Source organism: Nycticebus coucang, chromosome 3, assembly GCF_027406575.1.
Source record: "Nycticebus coucang isolate mNycCou1 chromosome 3, mNycCou1.pri, whole genome shotgun sequence".
In the NCBI taxonomy this organism is placed as follows: Eukaryota; Metazoa; Chordata; class Mammalia; order Primates; family Lorisidae; genus Nycticebus; species Nycticebus coucang.
In genome coordinates, this window is record NC_069782.1 from 84870733 (window position 1) to 84889075 (window position 18343).

The window sequence follows — 18343 nt, forward strand, 5'->3', positions numbered from 1 at the left end:
CTCCTCAAAACAGCTCTGCTTTCTTCTCACTGGTCTGTTTTTATTCTTCCTTCTGCTCCCCACATGGCCAGGTTCAGTTTCACAGAGTAATCAAAGGTACGACCATGGCCAGCAACTGTGCTGGTCAAAAGGTGAGAAGACTCAAGCTCAAATCCTGGCTCCATCACTAATCTTGTCAGGAGACTGATTCAGTTCCTGTACCTTCTTGCTTATAATATATCCCCGTGCTTGGAATATTATGTGATAAAAAGAATAAGACAGTTCTGCATGTATTATACAGTGAAAAATATGTAAGCTAGCATAGATTTCGAGCTGTTTTCTGCTATAGTTTAAACTCAGTATCTGTAAATTTGGGTGCATTGTGGGGAACTAAACACCATTGTGAGATGGTATGTTTTAAACGACTTAGACAAGTAACAAATGCTGAATAAATTAAAAAAAAAAAAAAACAAGAATGCCCCAGAGGAATGGAAGCCATACTAGAGAATATTATAAAAGAAAATTTCCCAAATATCACCAAAGATTCTGACACACTGCTTTCAGAGGGATATCGGACTCCAGGTCGCCTCAACTGTAACCGAGCTTCTCCAAGACACATTGTGATGAACCTGTCCAAAGTCTAGACAAAAGAAAAGATTCTGCAAGCTGCCAGGAGTAAGTGCCAGTTGAACTATGGAGGCAAATCCATCAGAATGACCGCAGACTTCTCTAATGAAACTTTCCAAGCAAGAAGACAATGGTCATCTACCTTTAATCTACTTAAAAAGAACAATTTCCATCCCAGAATTCTGTAACCTGCTAAGCTAAGCTTAAAAATTGACGGAGAAATCAAATCATTTACGGATATAAAAACATTGAGAAAATTCACCACAACAAGACCAGTTCTACAGGAAATACTTCAACCTGTTCTGCACACTGACCACCACAATGGATCAGCAACAAAGTAGAACTCAGAAATTAAAGGACAGAACCTAACCTCCACACTGATGCAAAAGATAAAACTAAGCAATGGACTCTCACAAAATAAGATGAATAGAATACTACCACACTTATCAATTATCTCAATAAATGTTAATGGCTTGAATTCCCCACTGAAGAGACATAGATTGGCTGACTGGATTAAAAAACACAAGCCATCCATTTGCTGTCTGCGAGAAACACACCTGGCTTCAAAAGACAAATTAAAGCTCTAAGTCAAGGGTTGGAAGACAATTTTTCAGGCAAATGGAATTCAGAAGAAAAGAGGAGCTGCGATCTTATTTTCAGATACATGTGGATTTAAAGCAACTAAAGTCAAAAAAGACAAAGATGGTCACTTTATATTGGTCAAGGGAAAAATACAACAAGAAGACATTTCAATTCTAAATATTTATGCACCCAATTTAAATGCTCCCAGATTCTTGAAACAGACCTTACTCAGTCTGAGCAATATGATATCTGATAATACCATCATAACAGGGGACTTTAACACTCCTCTTACAGAGCTGCACGGATCCTCTAAACAGAAATTAAACAAAGGTATAAGAGATTTAAATGAGACCCTAGAACAACTGTGCTTGACAGATGCATATAGAACACTCCACCCCAAAGATAAAGAATATACATTCTTCTCATCACCCCATGGAACATTCTCCAAAATTGATCATATCCTGACACAAAACAAATATCAACAGAATCAAAAGAATTGAAATTTTACCTTGTGTCTTCTCAGACCACAAGGCACTAAAGGTGGAACTCAACTCTAACAAAAGCGCTCAACCCCACCCAAAGGTATGGAAATTAAACAATGTTCTGTTGAATAACAGATGGGTGCAGGAAGAAATAAAACAGGAAATCATTAACTTCCTTGAGCATAACAACAATGAAGACACAAGCTACCAAAACTTGTGGGATACTGCAAAAGCAGTTTTGAGAGGAAAATTCATCGCTTTAGATGCCTACATTTGAAAAACAGAAAGAGAGCGCATCAACAATCTCACAAGCCATCATATGGAATTGGAAAAAGGAGAACCATCTAAGCCTAAACTCAGTAGAAGAAAAGAAATATCCAAAATAAAATCAGAGATCAATGAAATTGAAAACAAAAGAATCATTCAGAAAATTAATGAAACAAGGAGTTGGTTTTTTAAAAAAATAAATACAATAGATAAACCATTGGCCAGACTAACGAGGAATAGTAAAATCTCTAGTAACCTCAATCAGAAATGATAAAGGGGAAATAACAACTGATCCCACCGAGATACAAGAGATCATCTCTGAATACTACCAGAAACTTTATGCCCAGATTTGACAATGTGAAGGAAATGGATAAATATTTGGAATCACACCCTCTGCCTAGACTTAGCTAGGAAGAAATAGAGCTCCTGAACAGACCAATTTCAAGCACTGAGATCAAAGAAACAATAAAAAATCTTCCAACCAAAAAATGCCCTGGTCCAGATGGCTTCACACCAGAATTCTATCAAACCTTCAAGGAAGAGCTTACTCCTGTACTGCAGAAATTATTCAAAAAAATTGAGGAAGAAGGAATCTTCCCCAACACATTCTATGAAGCAAACATCACCCTGATACCAAAACCAGGAAAAGACGCAAACAAAAAGGAGAATTTCAGACCAATCTCACTCATGAATATAGATGCAAAAATTCTCAACAAAATCCTAGCCAATAGATTACAGCTTATCATCAAAAAAGTCATTCGTCATGATCAAGCAGGCTTCATCCCAGGGATGCAAGGCTGGTTTAACATACACAAGTCCATAAACGTTATCCACCATATTAACCGAGGCAAAAATAAAGATCACATGATCCTCTCAATAGATGCAGAAAAAGCATTTGATAAAATCCAGCATCCTTTTCTAATTAGAACACTGAATAGTATAGGCATAGGTGGCACATTTCTAAAACTGATTGAAGCTATCTATGACAAACCCACAGCTAATATTTTACTGAATGGAGTAAAACTGAAAGCTTTTCCTCTTAGAACTGGAACCAGACAAGGTTGTCCTCTGTCACCTTTACTATTCAACATAGTGCTGGAAGTTCTAGCCAATACAATTTGGCAAGACAAGGAAATAAAGGGAATCCAAATGGGAGCAGAGGTCAAACTCTCCCTCTTTGCTGATGACATCATCTTATACTTAGAGAACCCCAAAGACTCAACCACAAGACTCCTAGAAGTCATCAAAAAATACAGTAATGTTTCAGGACATACAATCAATGTCCACAAGTCAGTAGCCTTTGTATACACCAATAACAGTCAAGATGAGAAGCTAATTAAGGACACAACTCCCTTCACCATAGTTTCAAAGAAAATGAAATACCTAGGAATATACCTAACGAAGGAGGTGAAGGACCTCTATAAAGAAAACTATGAAATCCTCAGAAAGGAAATAGCAGAGGATATTAACAAATGGAAGAACATACCATGCTCATGGATGGGAAGAATCAACATTGTTAAAATGTCTATACTTCCCAAAGCAATCTACCTATTCAATGCCATTCCTATCAAAATACCAACATCGTACTTTCAAGATTTGGAGAAAATGATTCTGTGTTTTGTATGGAACCGGAAAAAACCCCATATAGCTAAGGCAGTTCTTAGTAATAAAAATAAAGCTTGGGGCATCAGCATACCAGATCTTAGCCTGTACTACAAAGCCATAGTGGTCAAGACAGCATGGTACTGGCACAAAAAAAGAGACATAGACACTTGGAATCGAATTGAAAACCAAGAAATGAAACTAACATCTTACAACCACCTAATCTTCGATAAACCAAACAAGAACATACCTTGGGGGAAAGACTCCCTATTCAATAAATGGTGTTGGGAGAACTGGATGTCTACATGTAAAAGACTGAAACTGGACCCACACCTTTCCCCACTCACAAAAATTGACTCAGATGGATAAAGGACTTAAATTTAAGGCATGAAACAATAAAAATCGTCAAAGAAAGCATAGGAAAAACACTGGAAGATATTGGCCTGGGGAAAGACTTCATGAAGAAGACTGCCATGGCAATCGCAACAACAACAAAAATAAACAAATGGGACTTCATTATACTGAAAAGCTTCTGTATAGCTAAGGAGACAATAACCAAAGCAAAGAGACAACCTACACAATGGGAAAGGATATTTACATATTTTCAATCAGACAAAAGCTTGATAACTAGGATCTATAGAGAACTCAAATTAATCCACATGAAAAAAGCCAACAATCCCTTATATCAATGGGCAAGAGACATGAATAGAACTTTCTCTAAAGATGACAGACGAATGGCTAACAAACACATGAAAAACTTTTCATCATCTCTATATATTAGAGAAATGCAAATCAAAACAACCCTGAGATATCATCTAACCCCAGTGAGAATGGCCCACATCACAAAATCTCAAAACTGCAGATGCTGGCGTGGATGTGGAGAGAAGGGAACACTTTTATACTGCTGGTGGGACTGCAAACTAGTACAACCTTTCTGAAAGGAAGTATGGAGAAACCTCAAAGCACTCAAGCTAGACCTCCCATTTGATCCTGCAATCCCATTACTAGGCATCTACCCAGAAGGAAAAAAATCCTTTTATCATAAGGACACTTGTACTAGACTGTTTATTGCAGCTCAATTTACAATCGCCAAAATGTGGAAACAGCCTAAATGCCCACCAACCCAGGAATGGATTAACAAGCTGTGGTATATGTATACCATGGAATACTATTCAGCTATTGAAAAAAATGGAGACTTTACATCTTCGTATTAACCTGGATGGAAGTGGAAGACATTATTCTTAGTAAAGCATCACAAGAATGGAGAAGCATGAATCCTATGTACTCAATTTTGATATGAGGACAATTAATGACAATTAAGGTTATGGGGGGGAGGAAAAGTAGAAAGAGGGACGGGGGCTGGGGCCTTGGTGTGTGTCACACTTTATGGGGGTAAGACATGATTGCAAGAGGGACTTTACCTAACAATTGCAACCAGTGTAACCTGGATTATTGTACCCTCAATGAATCCCCAACAATAAAAAAAAAAAAAAATTAAAAAAAAACAGCAACACTATTACTGTTACTACCAAGAAACTGTCTATAAAATTGCTATATAATCCTCATGTGCATAGCATGCTTTAGAAGATTTTATCTTTTATAAGAGTTTATTGAATTGTTTTAAGAACACTAAATTGTTCTTATAACCAGTGCTTCTAGCTTGATGATAGGGCTCTATCCACACATTCCTGAACCAATACCAATGTTCCCCAACTAGAAATACATAGCCAGGCCTAGAATATGTAGCCAGACTTTTAAGATATCAAGAGGACTCACATAAAACCATGTAATTTTCATTGAGTGACAAGTCAGAGTAACTGAGTGTTAGATTTGTGCTGGCTATTCAGGTTAAAGTTTACAGTCAAGGAAAAAGAGCAAGTTATTTTTTGTGATTAACCTCACTAGCTTGCAGATACTGAAGCTGTATGTACATATGCATGTATTCAGCAAACATGTGCGCAAAAAAATGTAGGAAACAGAAATTTGGGGACTCACCAATGATCAAAGATTGCCATTTCATGACTCATACTATCTTGCTTTCTAGGTTAACAGAATGATCAAAACATAGAGAACTGCTATTTCTTTTGTATTCAAGAGTTTATGAAATACCTATATCTATAATATACCATATATGATGTAATAGATTATATATTAGATTATATAATTATTTGGATTATATAATGTATTAGCCTCTTGTATTTGGATTTGATTGAATTAACTTTTTACAAAGTCTCCCATTTTTAAATAGGAAAATTGAGGCTCAGGAGGCAATATGATCTAAGGCCTAACCATTTAGGAAATAGAATTTCTTTATCATGCTGTGGGTAGGAGATGATGTTTTCCACGTTTTCTGAGATGACCACCTGCACAAATGTATCCTCAATTGATTGATTTTGTTATTAATTGATCATGTATTCATTTCTTCTGCTGAACTCTGCATTCTTTCAATACAGTCTGAAACTGCTGTTCAGGCCACAGGTTGTAGAAACAGAACACTTGAGAAATAACTTTGGGGGGAAAAAGGAACAAATTCTGTGTCTGTATATGGCTTGTTAAGAAACTTTTATGACAAAACAGATGGTTTTTAAAAAAGTGATTCTCAAACTTGGCTGACACTATACTAATTAGTTGATCAGAAGGCACCTACAGAAAGTGACGTGATTGTGATACCCGCATTTATAAAACATCATGTTTGCCTCCACTTCCCAATAGGCTCTGTCAAAACCTAGCTGCAATTCTTTTCTTCAAGTTGAAATTCTTTATTCTTAAAATAAAAAGCTGTGCCCTCTTTACACCTCAGACTACTGGAAACATTCTCCCCTACTGGGAAAGATGGAAATTCTTGGCTCATCAAAGTGATGTGTTAATAATCTTGGCAATATTTCAGTTTAGTATAGGTACTTTCCAAAGTTCCGCATCGAACTCTTTTTTAATATATCTAAATGCCTTGGAGTGTCAAGCCTTGTATGATTTTCAAACTGATTTTCTTGGGCAAAAACTTCTAATGTACTTCTCAGTTCTCAATGTAACCTACACAAATCAATTTCCAGTTTGTTCTTTAACTTGGGACTTTGATCAGAATTTTCACTTGCAGTATCTTCCATGTGCTGAAAGCAGGCTCATGTAGGCTGTAGCATGCAGGTCCTCCACAGGTAAAATACCATATGGGAAACTGCACTGACTCTGCTGAATTTGTTCCTGATGATGAACAAAGCATGAATGGAGTTCATGCTTCACCTTCCATACCTTTCTTTCTTCTGTATTGCCCGTTTGTATTTGAGTCAATGTGTGGATCATTATTCCATTAAAAATACTAATCAGGTCAAAAAGCATATTTATTTAAGGAAGTATTTGATAAATGGTTATTGTGTTTGTTACCTTAAGAAAGGGCTATAATCTTTGAATTAGTTATATTTTGACGTATTTATAGGAGTTATATAAGATACATCATGTTACTACGTTTTCTGCTAGATGTCGCTATTGTTTCAATGTTTTTCAATCACCGGATACTTTGTTGGACTGTAACAAGGGAGTTATTTGGTTGTCGATCCTTGTTAGTCAAATATGATTCACCAAAGGAAACATTTTGAATACCATCTCTATTATGTAAGAAATAATTTGACATATACTCAGAGTGTGCATGAGAGGTTTAATTTCATTAAAGATTTTGTAATGGCAAAAAATAAAATAAAATAAAATAAAAATCATGCCAGGTATTTTGAATATACATACTCTCATACCACCACCCCCGCATATATACAGAAATGTTTAGAAAGTCAGCAAATGTTTACTTTTATAGTATTGTGAGCCATGGAAGAATAATACATGATATTATCTTCTTTTAGGGACCAATGAGTCATGAGAGCTCGTGGTAAGTTACACATAAATCACCAGATACCAAAGGATAACATGAATGGACAAAGGTCCTTGGCTTCAAGTACTGGAAATGTGCACCAGAAAGGGAACATCTTCCAGGAGCTATTAGAAATGGATGTGATAGGCTGGAATGAGTATTAGATGAAGGGCACATTTTTAGGTAAAAAATGACAAAATTAATCAATAAGTTAGAAAGGAGGGTTAATGTCCTAATGCTAGCTTGACAATGAATCAAGGATATGGCTACAATTTTTGGACAAAAGTAGTGGGTTAAGGGTGATCTTTGACTAGCCAGATTAAGCACCTTGAGAGCAATTTGAGCAAGAAGGTTTCTAGTTGTTATAATTAATAATTACTTTCTTCATTTTACCTTCCTTACTTCTCCTTTGCACCCTCCTATGTCCCCTCCCTTCCCTTTTTCTTTCATTCCCCTCCCTGCCTCCCTTCCACAAACATTGGGTATATAACAAGAACTTGCCTAGAATAGCCAATCACTTCAATTCAACCCAAGTTTATCCTAGAGCCATTTCAGGATCTTGGGAAGAAGCTTTCCCTAATGCCTTTGTATTTCAGATGCCCACAGTTCAGGAAATTCTTATTTGCCCTTGGCAAACCCACTTCCTCTTAGTCAGACAAGACGTCACAAGGGTTTTACGATCAGGATTTCTATAGTGAGTTAATCATGCAGGTGTCTATGAGATCAACATTCGCTTTCTTAAAAAAAGGCAAATATTGTTCTGGCCCCATATGCCAGAAGTAGTGGGTTCAAACCCAGCCCCAGCCAAAAACTGCAAAAAAAAAAAAGGCAAATACTGTAAACTGCAATGGTGGTTGAGTGAAAACAGTATGAATCTTTGAGACAAATGGGTTGGAGTATGAAGTATACTATGGAGTTTGGAGCAAGCTACCAAGTACTATTAGAAGCACTAATAGCCAACGTCTTGCACACTCGCATACTCAGGTACTTCAGGTACATTATTTGTTCCGCACAACCACCCTATGAGTTACAAATTTATATTGTCTCCATTTTATAGATGAGAACACTGAGACTCCAAGAAGTTTAGAATGTTACTCTGGAAAGAGAACATGAATGAGGCAGAGCTAAGGCTGGAATCTGAGCATGGCTGACATCCGAGCCTATTTCCTTAACCACTATACTCTGTCTTCATAAAATAATTTATCTCCCAGGGCTTCTATAAATAAACAAAAATGTTACTTTCTTATGTTATTTTGAACTTTTAAGAATATACTTGGTATTTTTGCAAACTTGCAAAAAATCTTTAAAAAGATTTTTTAAATCATGGCTTTATTAAAATACTCTTGTTTTTTAAAGTATATGTTAAGGAGTACATTTTTCTCCCTGTTAGAGTTTAAGGTGTGCTATTCATATTATCTTCCTTGCTTGCTCAAGTGCTTTTATCACACTAACTAGTTTTACACTAACATTAAATTACTTTGCTTCTAATTTTCTCATGATCAAACCAGCAATATACATTTGTTGGCACTAACTGTATTCTGACACTGTGCAAATTGTACACAAGAAAACATTTCCATGGCTTGGCACCTGTGACACTGTGGTTACGGCGCCAGCCTCATGCGCCAAGGCTGGTGGGTTCGAACCCAGCCTGGGCCAGCTAAACAACAATGACAACTGCAACAAAAAAAAAAGTAGCTGGGCATTGCGGCAGGTGCCTGTAGTCCCAGCCTTGAGAGGCTGAGGCAAGAGAATCGCTTGACCCCAAGAGTTTGAGGTTGCTGTGAGCTGTGAAACCCTATACCAAGGGCGACATAGTGAGACTCTTTCTCAAAAAAAATAAAAAAAAAAGGGAAGAAAAGAAAACATTTCCAAAGTAAAGACACAGATGAACAAATCAAATACAATGCAAATCGAAAAGCTTTTGATTTTTCTTTATTTACATGTTCTAAGTAGGACATGGGAAAAATCCAAGAGGTTACTAGAGCATGTTTTTTTACGCAGCTACAGAAGTACAATTCTGTAAAGCTAAAAAATTGGTTGTTCTTGATATATCTGGCTCCTTTCAATGTCAGATGAATTTTCCTTGCCAATCCTCTGCCTTTTAGGAGACAGGGCAGGCGTACTTCACCTATAACCCACTCAGAGTGAGGCTGTCACAGCCTCAAAAAAATTCACAATGAACCGAAAAGGCAGATAGGGATAGCTTCCTGGAATGCAGGCCCATCAGAGAGTGACTGATGCATTCCTAAAGGCTTTCTGAAATGAGGTCTGAAGGTCCCTTTCCCTCCCTAGACCCTACCCTACAACCACCAATGGTCCTCTTTTCTCTGCTCCCTACCTCTTCCTCTGTACTTCTGCTGCTAAACCAGTTTAAGACTCATTAAGGCCGGGTTGAAAATGACTGCATCATTCCACTTACTGGTGGAGAGCATAGGTAAAACATAGGTTCTATGTTTTGTTGGTAATATGACATTTTCTCCAGCCAGAATTTGAGTATTTCAGACAATCTGTTAACATAAAATTGGGTGCAGTGTTTGTTGACGCTTCTTAGATCTGTTAGTTACAAGGAAGAACTTATGAATTAACCCCTCAGGGATCTCAACAATGGCTAGCTTCCTGCGTTTCTGGACAAGATTCGGATCACCTTGAGAATATGTATAATTTTTCTCTACAATTTGTACAAAACCCTCCTCATTTTGACAGCCTCTTCCATTACAGCACTTTAAATAGTCTTTGGTTTACTTTTCTGAACTATTCTACAACTTTCTCTTCCTTTATGATCCAACCACTCCAGTCGTATTCAAATGGTGTGTACCATCATTTTACGCCAATTGAATTCAACAAGGAATAAACTTACGTTCGCTATTGTTATAAATACCTATGTGTACTGGATGTCTTTAAGAAGGGGATTAATTTTTATGAGATTCCAAATATGGAATAGTTTCCATTTTCTCACTGAATCTACATTTTCTGAGTATTCATTAACTATCACCCAATGATAGCTGTCCCCAATGGCTTTGAAAGTCTCAGTGGAGAAGAGAGAGATACAGTGTAAACAAACTAAGAGAATAAAATGCTGCAATAGAAGTATCCAAGGCATGTAGAGACGCCAGGGCAGGAAATTCATCATAGATTAAATCATGCATAATGTTCTTTAAGTCACTAATTTAATTTTCAATGTATCACCATCCAAACTGGACAAAGTATGTGCTATCAATTTTAATTAAAAATGGTAACATTTGCCAGAAGAAGCCAAGTCTTGCCACTAGCTATCACTTTTCTTTTACCCATGAAAAATTGAGCACACTTCTCTGAACATTCTATTAAAAATCTTGGCCTTTTGTTTTGTTCTTAGATGTTTTGTCCACTTGACGAGGCACACCTTAGAGGGGACATACCCATGGCCTTCTTACCGGCACCACCATACACAGGCTGGTTGCTAGAAGCACCTCAGAAAATGCTGATTAAATACAATGGAACATCCCTACATTGACCACTTCCATATGTTGACCAGTTGGTTACAATCCCCTGGGTGGTCAACTCACAAGACGTTCTACTGTTTTAGAAAAGGTTTGCTTGTTTGTCCAAGAATGACTAGATCTAGGCAATACGGGAATCAGGAAAAAGAGAGAAATGTTTTATTTCTCTACCAGCCTTTCAATGTCCTGGTCATTTATTCTAGGTTTGTTACCCAGCCTGGTCCTTTTGCTTCACTGACCTAATATAACTCCCTTTCAGCCTTATTAATTTGAAATAATTATAAACTACAAAGTCAGAGAACCCAGCTTAAATATATATTTTAAGTATATACAAGTGTATAAGTATACTCTGATTGCAAAATTGTCAATGACTCTTCTCTGCATAAAAGGAAAAACTTTGCGATTGTGATGGTCTCTGGAGAAAATATTTTGAGACAAATAGTCAAATTATGCAAGGTAGAACATGGCCTGGTTCTCCTCTTTAGATTCCCTATCTCTGTTTAAAAATTAACAGTACTCTTGCATGGAAATTCAGGGAAGGGATCTCAAAAATCAGTGTATCTTTTTTTACCCAAGAAAAGCGATTCTCCATTTTTCCTGAGAATGTGTGTACTTGGGAGAGGCAAACAACAGATTGAAGGAGTGTTGTTTCAGCACAGGAGACAGGGGCTGATGACAGAATGCAAACAGACAACTGTCAAGGTGATTTAGTATGTTGCTTCTCATCTTGGACCACAGGCAAAGGTGCTGACTCAAAAAGGTTCTGGAGGAAGCTCACAGGTAAAAAGGCTCTAAGGAAAGCCTTCTCTATCTCCCAAATACTGCACAAGGCAGCGTTTAAAATACATAAGGGAAATTATCATTCCCTAGATAAAATAAAATGGTAGTCACATGAGCCAGGAAAGTTCAGGAAAAATCTACTTACAACAACTTGTCAATGGAAAAAGGAAAATAAAATACTTATTAGCATGTATAGCTGTTTAATATTTTTCTCACCATCAAGTTACATCATATTGAAAATCTTGGAAAAAGAAGAACAGAAAGAAAAACAAGAATATTTCTCCAGAATTACTATTAAAACTTAAATTTTATCTAGCCCTTTATCCATTCATAGAATTTTAAAATATATTCTAGTCTATATCTACTTGCGTAAACACATATGCAGCTGTATTCAAGTTTTTTCTTACAACATATGAGTTTTCATATTTGTACTTTTTAAGTCACTACCCTATTTAACCATTCTCTGAATATGTTCCCTTCTGTTCAATATTTGGGTCTTACATATCACACTTAAATTTGTATTTTAGTGCATATTTTTCTTTTTTGTTGTTGTTAATTTTTTACAGTAGCACAAATAAGATTATTGAACAGTGGAACACTAACTGGAACACTAGTGATTATAAATTACTAGGTCAGGGCCAGGCTCAGTGGCTCATGCCTATAATCCTAGCAGTCTGGAGTTCAAAACCAGCCTGAACAAGAAGGAGGTCCTATCTCTACTAAAAATAGAAAAAAAATAGCCAGGCATCATGGTAGGCACCTATAGTCCTAACTACTCAGGGGACTGAGACAAGAGGATTGCCTGAACCCCGAGTTTGAGGTTGGTGTCAGCAAGGCTGATATAGTCTAGCCTACATGATAGAATGAGACTCTGTCTCAAAAAAAAAATACTAGGCCAGGTGACAGAACCATCTTTAACATATTTTTAAATACAGACATGTAAATTCTGATCATAAAATAATACAGGCTCATTGCATAAAATTTGGTATTTCTTTTAAATTTTGGTTTTCTTGCTTATAAGAGCCCAGGCGAGGCTGGAAGCTGCTGCCCCTGGTGTGTAGGGCCACCTGCTAACCACTGTGTTACAGCCACCGGCTTCATCGCAGAAAATTTGGAAAAACAGAAGGCAGAAGTAAGAAATAAGCTTATTCATATTTTAACACTTAAACATAATGATAATGATAATATTTTGATATATATCCAACGTTGATACATGTTTTGCATAATGGGAATTTAAGTAAATATACATTTGTATAATTTGTGTTTCCTAATTAAGAATAAATTTATAAACATGAATTTATTTAAGGGATTTGAACATTCCTAAGTAATACATACATATATATTTTTAAAAGATAAAATGAAACAAGTAAAAATAACTACTAAAAATAATCTCCCCAAATTGTAAGCTCACTACCTGTATTATTTATTTATACCAAAATATAATCATATAATTATTATTGCCTCTGTCTCATAGTAGAAAACTGAATCGTGGAGTGATTTAGCAACTTGTCCACGATCACATTGCTGGTAAGAGATGGTGTCAGGATGTGTATGAGGGTAGGTGGGCTCAGGTTCCAGCAAACCTTAGGTAGGAATAATTAATAATATGTCTAAAGTAGAAGCAGTATTGTTGGAACATCGGCAATGCATAATGATTCCTTTGTTTCTTTTTTGTAAATAAATGCACATTATCATCATTGACTATTCATCAAATGAAAAATTCAGTATATTTATTCATGATAAACTTACCCTGTTGTCTTGACATAATGTACTGCATTGCTTAGATAAAGTAAAAAAAAAAAAAAAATGATGTAGGTTAGCAGGACTTCATAATATAGAATAGCCAGAAATGGGGGAAATGTGATAATGTAGAATGTGGCTAATTAGAAGTTAATAAGGAAGAGGAAATAGGTCAATAATTAATGATAAAAGCCAGATGGACAAGACTGGGCAGACACAGCCTCTGGACCAGACTGGGTAGAGCAGTGAACAGGAGGCTCCCCAGAAGCTGCTTTTCATCCTGGGTCCCCACCCTCTGCTGCTCAGCTCTTAGGGCCACACATCTGACAGTGAAGACGACAGTTCTGCCTCACAGTCTCACAAACTACTGCATAGTGTCCCCTTCAGTCCTAAATATTATTATATTATATTATTATAAATGAAAATGTTCTGAACTAGAAGATTGAAACTTCACATTTCTAGTCTAAGTTCATTTTACGAAGACACAGTCAACAAGTCACACAATCATACATTCTCCAGATTCAGCTTTCTCATGTGTAAAAATGACAATTATCAAACCTATATTTTCTGCTTTATTAGGATAAGAGTATGGAGTTCTAAACCTGTAAAGTACTGTATATAAATGTTAATGTAGAGGAGAAATCACAGCATGTGGGGAAGGACACGGGCGCACACCCTGGATGGGAACCGTGGCCTGCAGTATGACTGCTGGCCTCTGTAAGGGACTTGAGGCCTCTGCATTTGGCTCATCAATAAAAGAAAAACATACTAGCTCTTTTATAGGTTTGAGAATTAAATAGGACAGTGCCGGTACCATACCTGCAGCAATGTTTATTTTTATTTTTTTGCTTTGAGACAGTCTCACTTTGTCATCCTTGGTAGAGCACCGTGACGTCACAACTCACAAACTCACAGCAACCTCAAACTCCTGGGCTTACGTGACTCTCTTACCTCAGCCTCCCAAGTAGCTGGGACTACAGGCACCGGCCACAACACCCAGCTATTTTTAGAGACAGCTATTTTAGCTATTTTTTTTCTCTCTGGCTCGGGCTGGTCTCGAACCTGTGAGCTCAGGCAATCCACCTGCTTTGGCCTCCCAGGTACTGGGATTACAGGCATCTGGAGCAATGTTTAACATGTTAGGTACATTGTAAGTTCCATCCTCTTCTGTTTTGGAATAGATATTGGGTAGAGAAGAAGAAAATAGATAATCATCCTTTATACAAGTCAAAAAGACATACAGGTAACTTGTTCTGTGTTTACTTATGTATCTCAAAATAGGACACCTTGCCTCCTATTTCTAGACAGAGCCTACACTCACAGTAAAATCTGGAAAGTTGTCAGCAATGAGGATTTGCATTTAGATCGGGACTCATGACAAGTGTTTTGGGAGAGGTGGTGGGGAAGTCAGCAGCAGTGATAGAATAAAAAAACGAGTAAAGGCAGTGTCTAGTATTAAAACAGGAGCACGGTATCTGAATGAAGGGGAGATTAAAGGCAAAACTCAGCATCAGGTTTCACAGCCCAGCACCAGAATTCCTAACCTCTCACAATGCCCTTGCAGACTTAAGCTATTTTTCTGGGTATGAAAGAGCGGGGAAAAGAACCAAGAGAGAATTACTCGCGTTCCTTTCCAAATCCTGTACTTTCATGGATGTTTCATCTATTAACAGAAACCAGCTGTTTCTTCTAAGGTTGAGATGATTGTGATTCTCAGCCCAGGAATTCAGATTCAGGAGCCACTTTTTTTTTTTTTTTTTCAGTTTTTGGACAGGGCCGGGCTTGAACCCACCACACCTCTGGTATATGGGGCCGGCGCTCTACTCCTCTGAGCCCCAGGAGCTGCTTTGAAGTGAGGGGAAAGAGGGGACAGGGGAACAAAAAGGAGAGAAGGAGGAAAAGGAGAGGGAGAGAAGAAAGGAGAGGCGCCAAGAAAGCGGCAGACTGAAAGGGAGGAAGTGAGCAGGGAGCTTGCGGGCAGTCACTGGCACTGACAGGCCGCAGCGGGCTTACAGGAGATGAGCTGTATTTTGACATCGTTTTTCAAATAACTGAAGAAGCCAACAGAGAAAATACAATAGAATAAGGGAAAAATACTTAAGGCAAAGTGGGTAATTTTTATTCCAGATTAACATAAAGCTTCCCAAATGGTACAGTGAGCTTGGGAGAGCAGAGGTCAGTCAGGGCAGATTAGAAGACAGAACGTTGTCACTTTCATGGCAGCAAAGACTCTATACTTCCTGCTTGTATTTCTGAATAAAAATGTTGTTCACTTGCACTATGCCTACAACTATGACGTCTGCTTTATAATATATACTTGATGTTTCCTTGTATATTTCTGATAGTCACATGTCTTATCTTCCCTGTATTTTGGAGGAAGGAATTACCATGCACATTGGAACCTCCACACTCTCCTTTCCCATCTGCCTGTAATGAGATTTTTCCATTTGATAAAGCTTATGCCCCTGGGGAGCTGAAGGGCAGCTAATCTTCACCCGTCCTTGGAAGAGAGAATGGGTAAAAATTGCTTCTAAAGTTAAGATTCCCCTATGATCCATGAAGTAAAAAGGAAAAAAATATGTGGCCAATGATCAGTTTAAAAAAAAACACTTTAATTCTCTCTAAATATTAGAGACTCTTCATGTGGACATGCTTTGCACTGACCATTCTATTCTACAGCCACAGTCTTCCATTTGCCATTGTGGCCTATTCTGCTTCTAGGTATAGACTTAAGTTACAAAAATGAAGTATCCAATGAGGCAAAATTCTGCTATGTGCAGTCACGCCTGGTATTGCAGAATTAACAGGGAAATGGTCATTAGGAGATAGTTTCAAGAAAGACAACCTCTTGGACCACAAATGTGCATCTTCATTTGCACCAGTTTGGCGATGTGTCACAGGAAAATACTGCCAAACAAAGACGAAGAAACAGTAAAGAAAACGTACCGAGTCTGCTTAGCCTTAGCTCAGTGCTAACCTGTCCCTTATTTCCCATTCCTTTTTGAATACACTCTCCTTTCACCTTCCAATTAAGTGAGATCATAAGTTCTAGTTGATAAAATGTGACTGGAAGTGACATGTGTCATTTCAGCTTGGGGGGCAATGAAAGACACGTGTATGAGATTATTCTCCTCCAAAATCTGCCCAAGGGAGTCATTCAACTCACATCAACATTGCAACCATAACTTAAACCTCAATTGTTTTAGGCTTACAAATTTGTGGAGACTTATTTGTTATTAAAGCATCACCTGTCCTCATTGCTTGAGTTGTCATCCCTGAGCATGTAACAGATTATGACAGTCACTACTATTCATAATTCTAACCCTTTTTGAGTTTCCTTAACATTCCAAATGGGAAGAGACTTACATGCATTAAGTGATTGGGTAATGGAAACAAATCTGGGTTCATGCTACCAATGTGTACAGAATCCAGGAGAACAGTGCCTTTTTTTTTTAAATCAGATTACAGCCATTTTTATTAATATATGTTTCCCAATCAGTGTAACAGCATTCACCTTATAGTGCTTTCTTTGGTATCTTCTGGATTATTAGAAGATAACACTTTTACTTCCTTCAACCCTTTTCCTCCCAAAGAAGCTATAAATATTAGGGTGAACCATATAAAATTGCTAACAATTTGACCGTTTTTGATAAACAGTTTTATAAAGTGCCACGTAACTTTCTTATTTTTTTTTAAAAAAAAGCACCTCATAAAAGAAAGGTTAATTTTTTTCTTAACAATTATAAACATTCTATCTTCTAAAGAGGGAACTATGAGAGCTTTAAAAGATCACGGATTCACACACACAATTATAGTGTTGTGTTTAGGGCGGCTCTTTCTCCGTAAATATCTGTAGAAAATTATATTAGGGCTTTTATATGATTAAGCAAACTAAAAATCTATGAGGAGCAGAAATTGAGCTATGACCCCATCAACAAAACATGTATGAACATTACATCTAAAATTATTGCAGTTACATTTTCATTTCTTGCTAAAAAAAAAAGACCTATGGATTAGTTCTAGATGAATGGCACTTGATTTATAAAACAGCTACCTAATAAAATTCTAATTTATATGCAGAAATTTGTTTATTTCTTGGGAAATAAATATTGCTGTGATTCAGGAAACTGAAATTAGCTCATTAATTGAAAGTGTAAGTAAGTCCTTTCTAAGTGAATGATCAAGAACCGCCGAGGCACTTTTCTATAAATAATTTTGGCCACGAAAGATGTTGAAAAAATTTGTTAACCAAGAAAATCTTGAAGACCGATGAAAGAAAAATCTTCAGGAGAAACATTAATTAAACAGTAACCAGCCTGATTACACCACCGATTCACAGAATTTGCTAGAAGATAAAATTGCAGTGATTCTCCATTCACAGCACTTTGACAAACATTGATTGAACACCTGCCAGGGATCTTGAGAAACTTTAAGGGCAACAAGGATAAATTAAAACTTTGCTGAGCTCAAGTCTGGGTGGCAAGTTAGACAGGTAAATACATAAATATTTTATAGTAAACGCTATAATACAGATATGCTCAAGGATGCTGGAGGGATGTGTGGGGGGGAGTGAATAATTACGTCTGCGTAAAGATACAGACAATGTGTTGTAGTTTATTTGTATCTTAAATACTGTGTAGGCATTTCCAAGTGCACTGGATGTGGAAGATAAGAGAGAAAGAGCACATGACTGGTGATGTGAGGATGAGGGTGTGCACGGAGTTCAGGGACATATGTGATGTGCAAAAGTATACGGTGTTGGGTCTGACCCAAATGGCAGGTGCATGGCAGGAGGGGAATGATTGAAGATTAGTTTAGGAAATTCATTTTTTGCTGGGCCTTAAAGAGTCTAGAAAAGCATGAAAAAATCCATTTAGTTCACTGAAAGTTCCACAGTAGGGGAGTAAAACAATCAGCTTTGCAGGAATATGTCTGTCTGCTGCATGGCTGGT

At 37.2% G+C, this 18343-nt stretch overlaps 1 protein-coding gene across 9 annotated transcripts in view; it reads right to left on the bottom strand.

The window, feature by feature from the left end:
* NRG3 (neuregulin 3) overlaps nt 1-18343 on the bottom strand; it is a 1182620-nt gene that overhangs the window by 350731 nt on the left and 813546 nt on the right. The window lies entirely within an intron of this gene.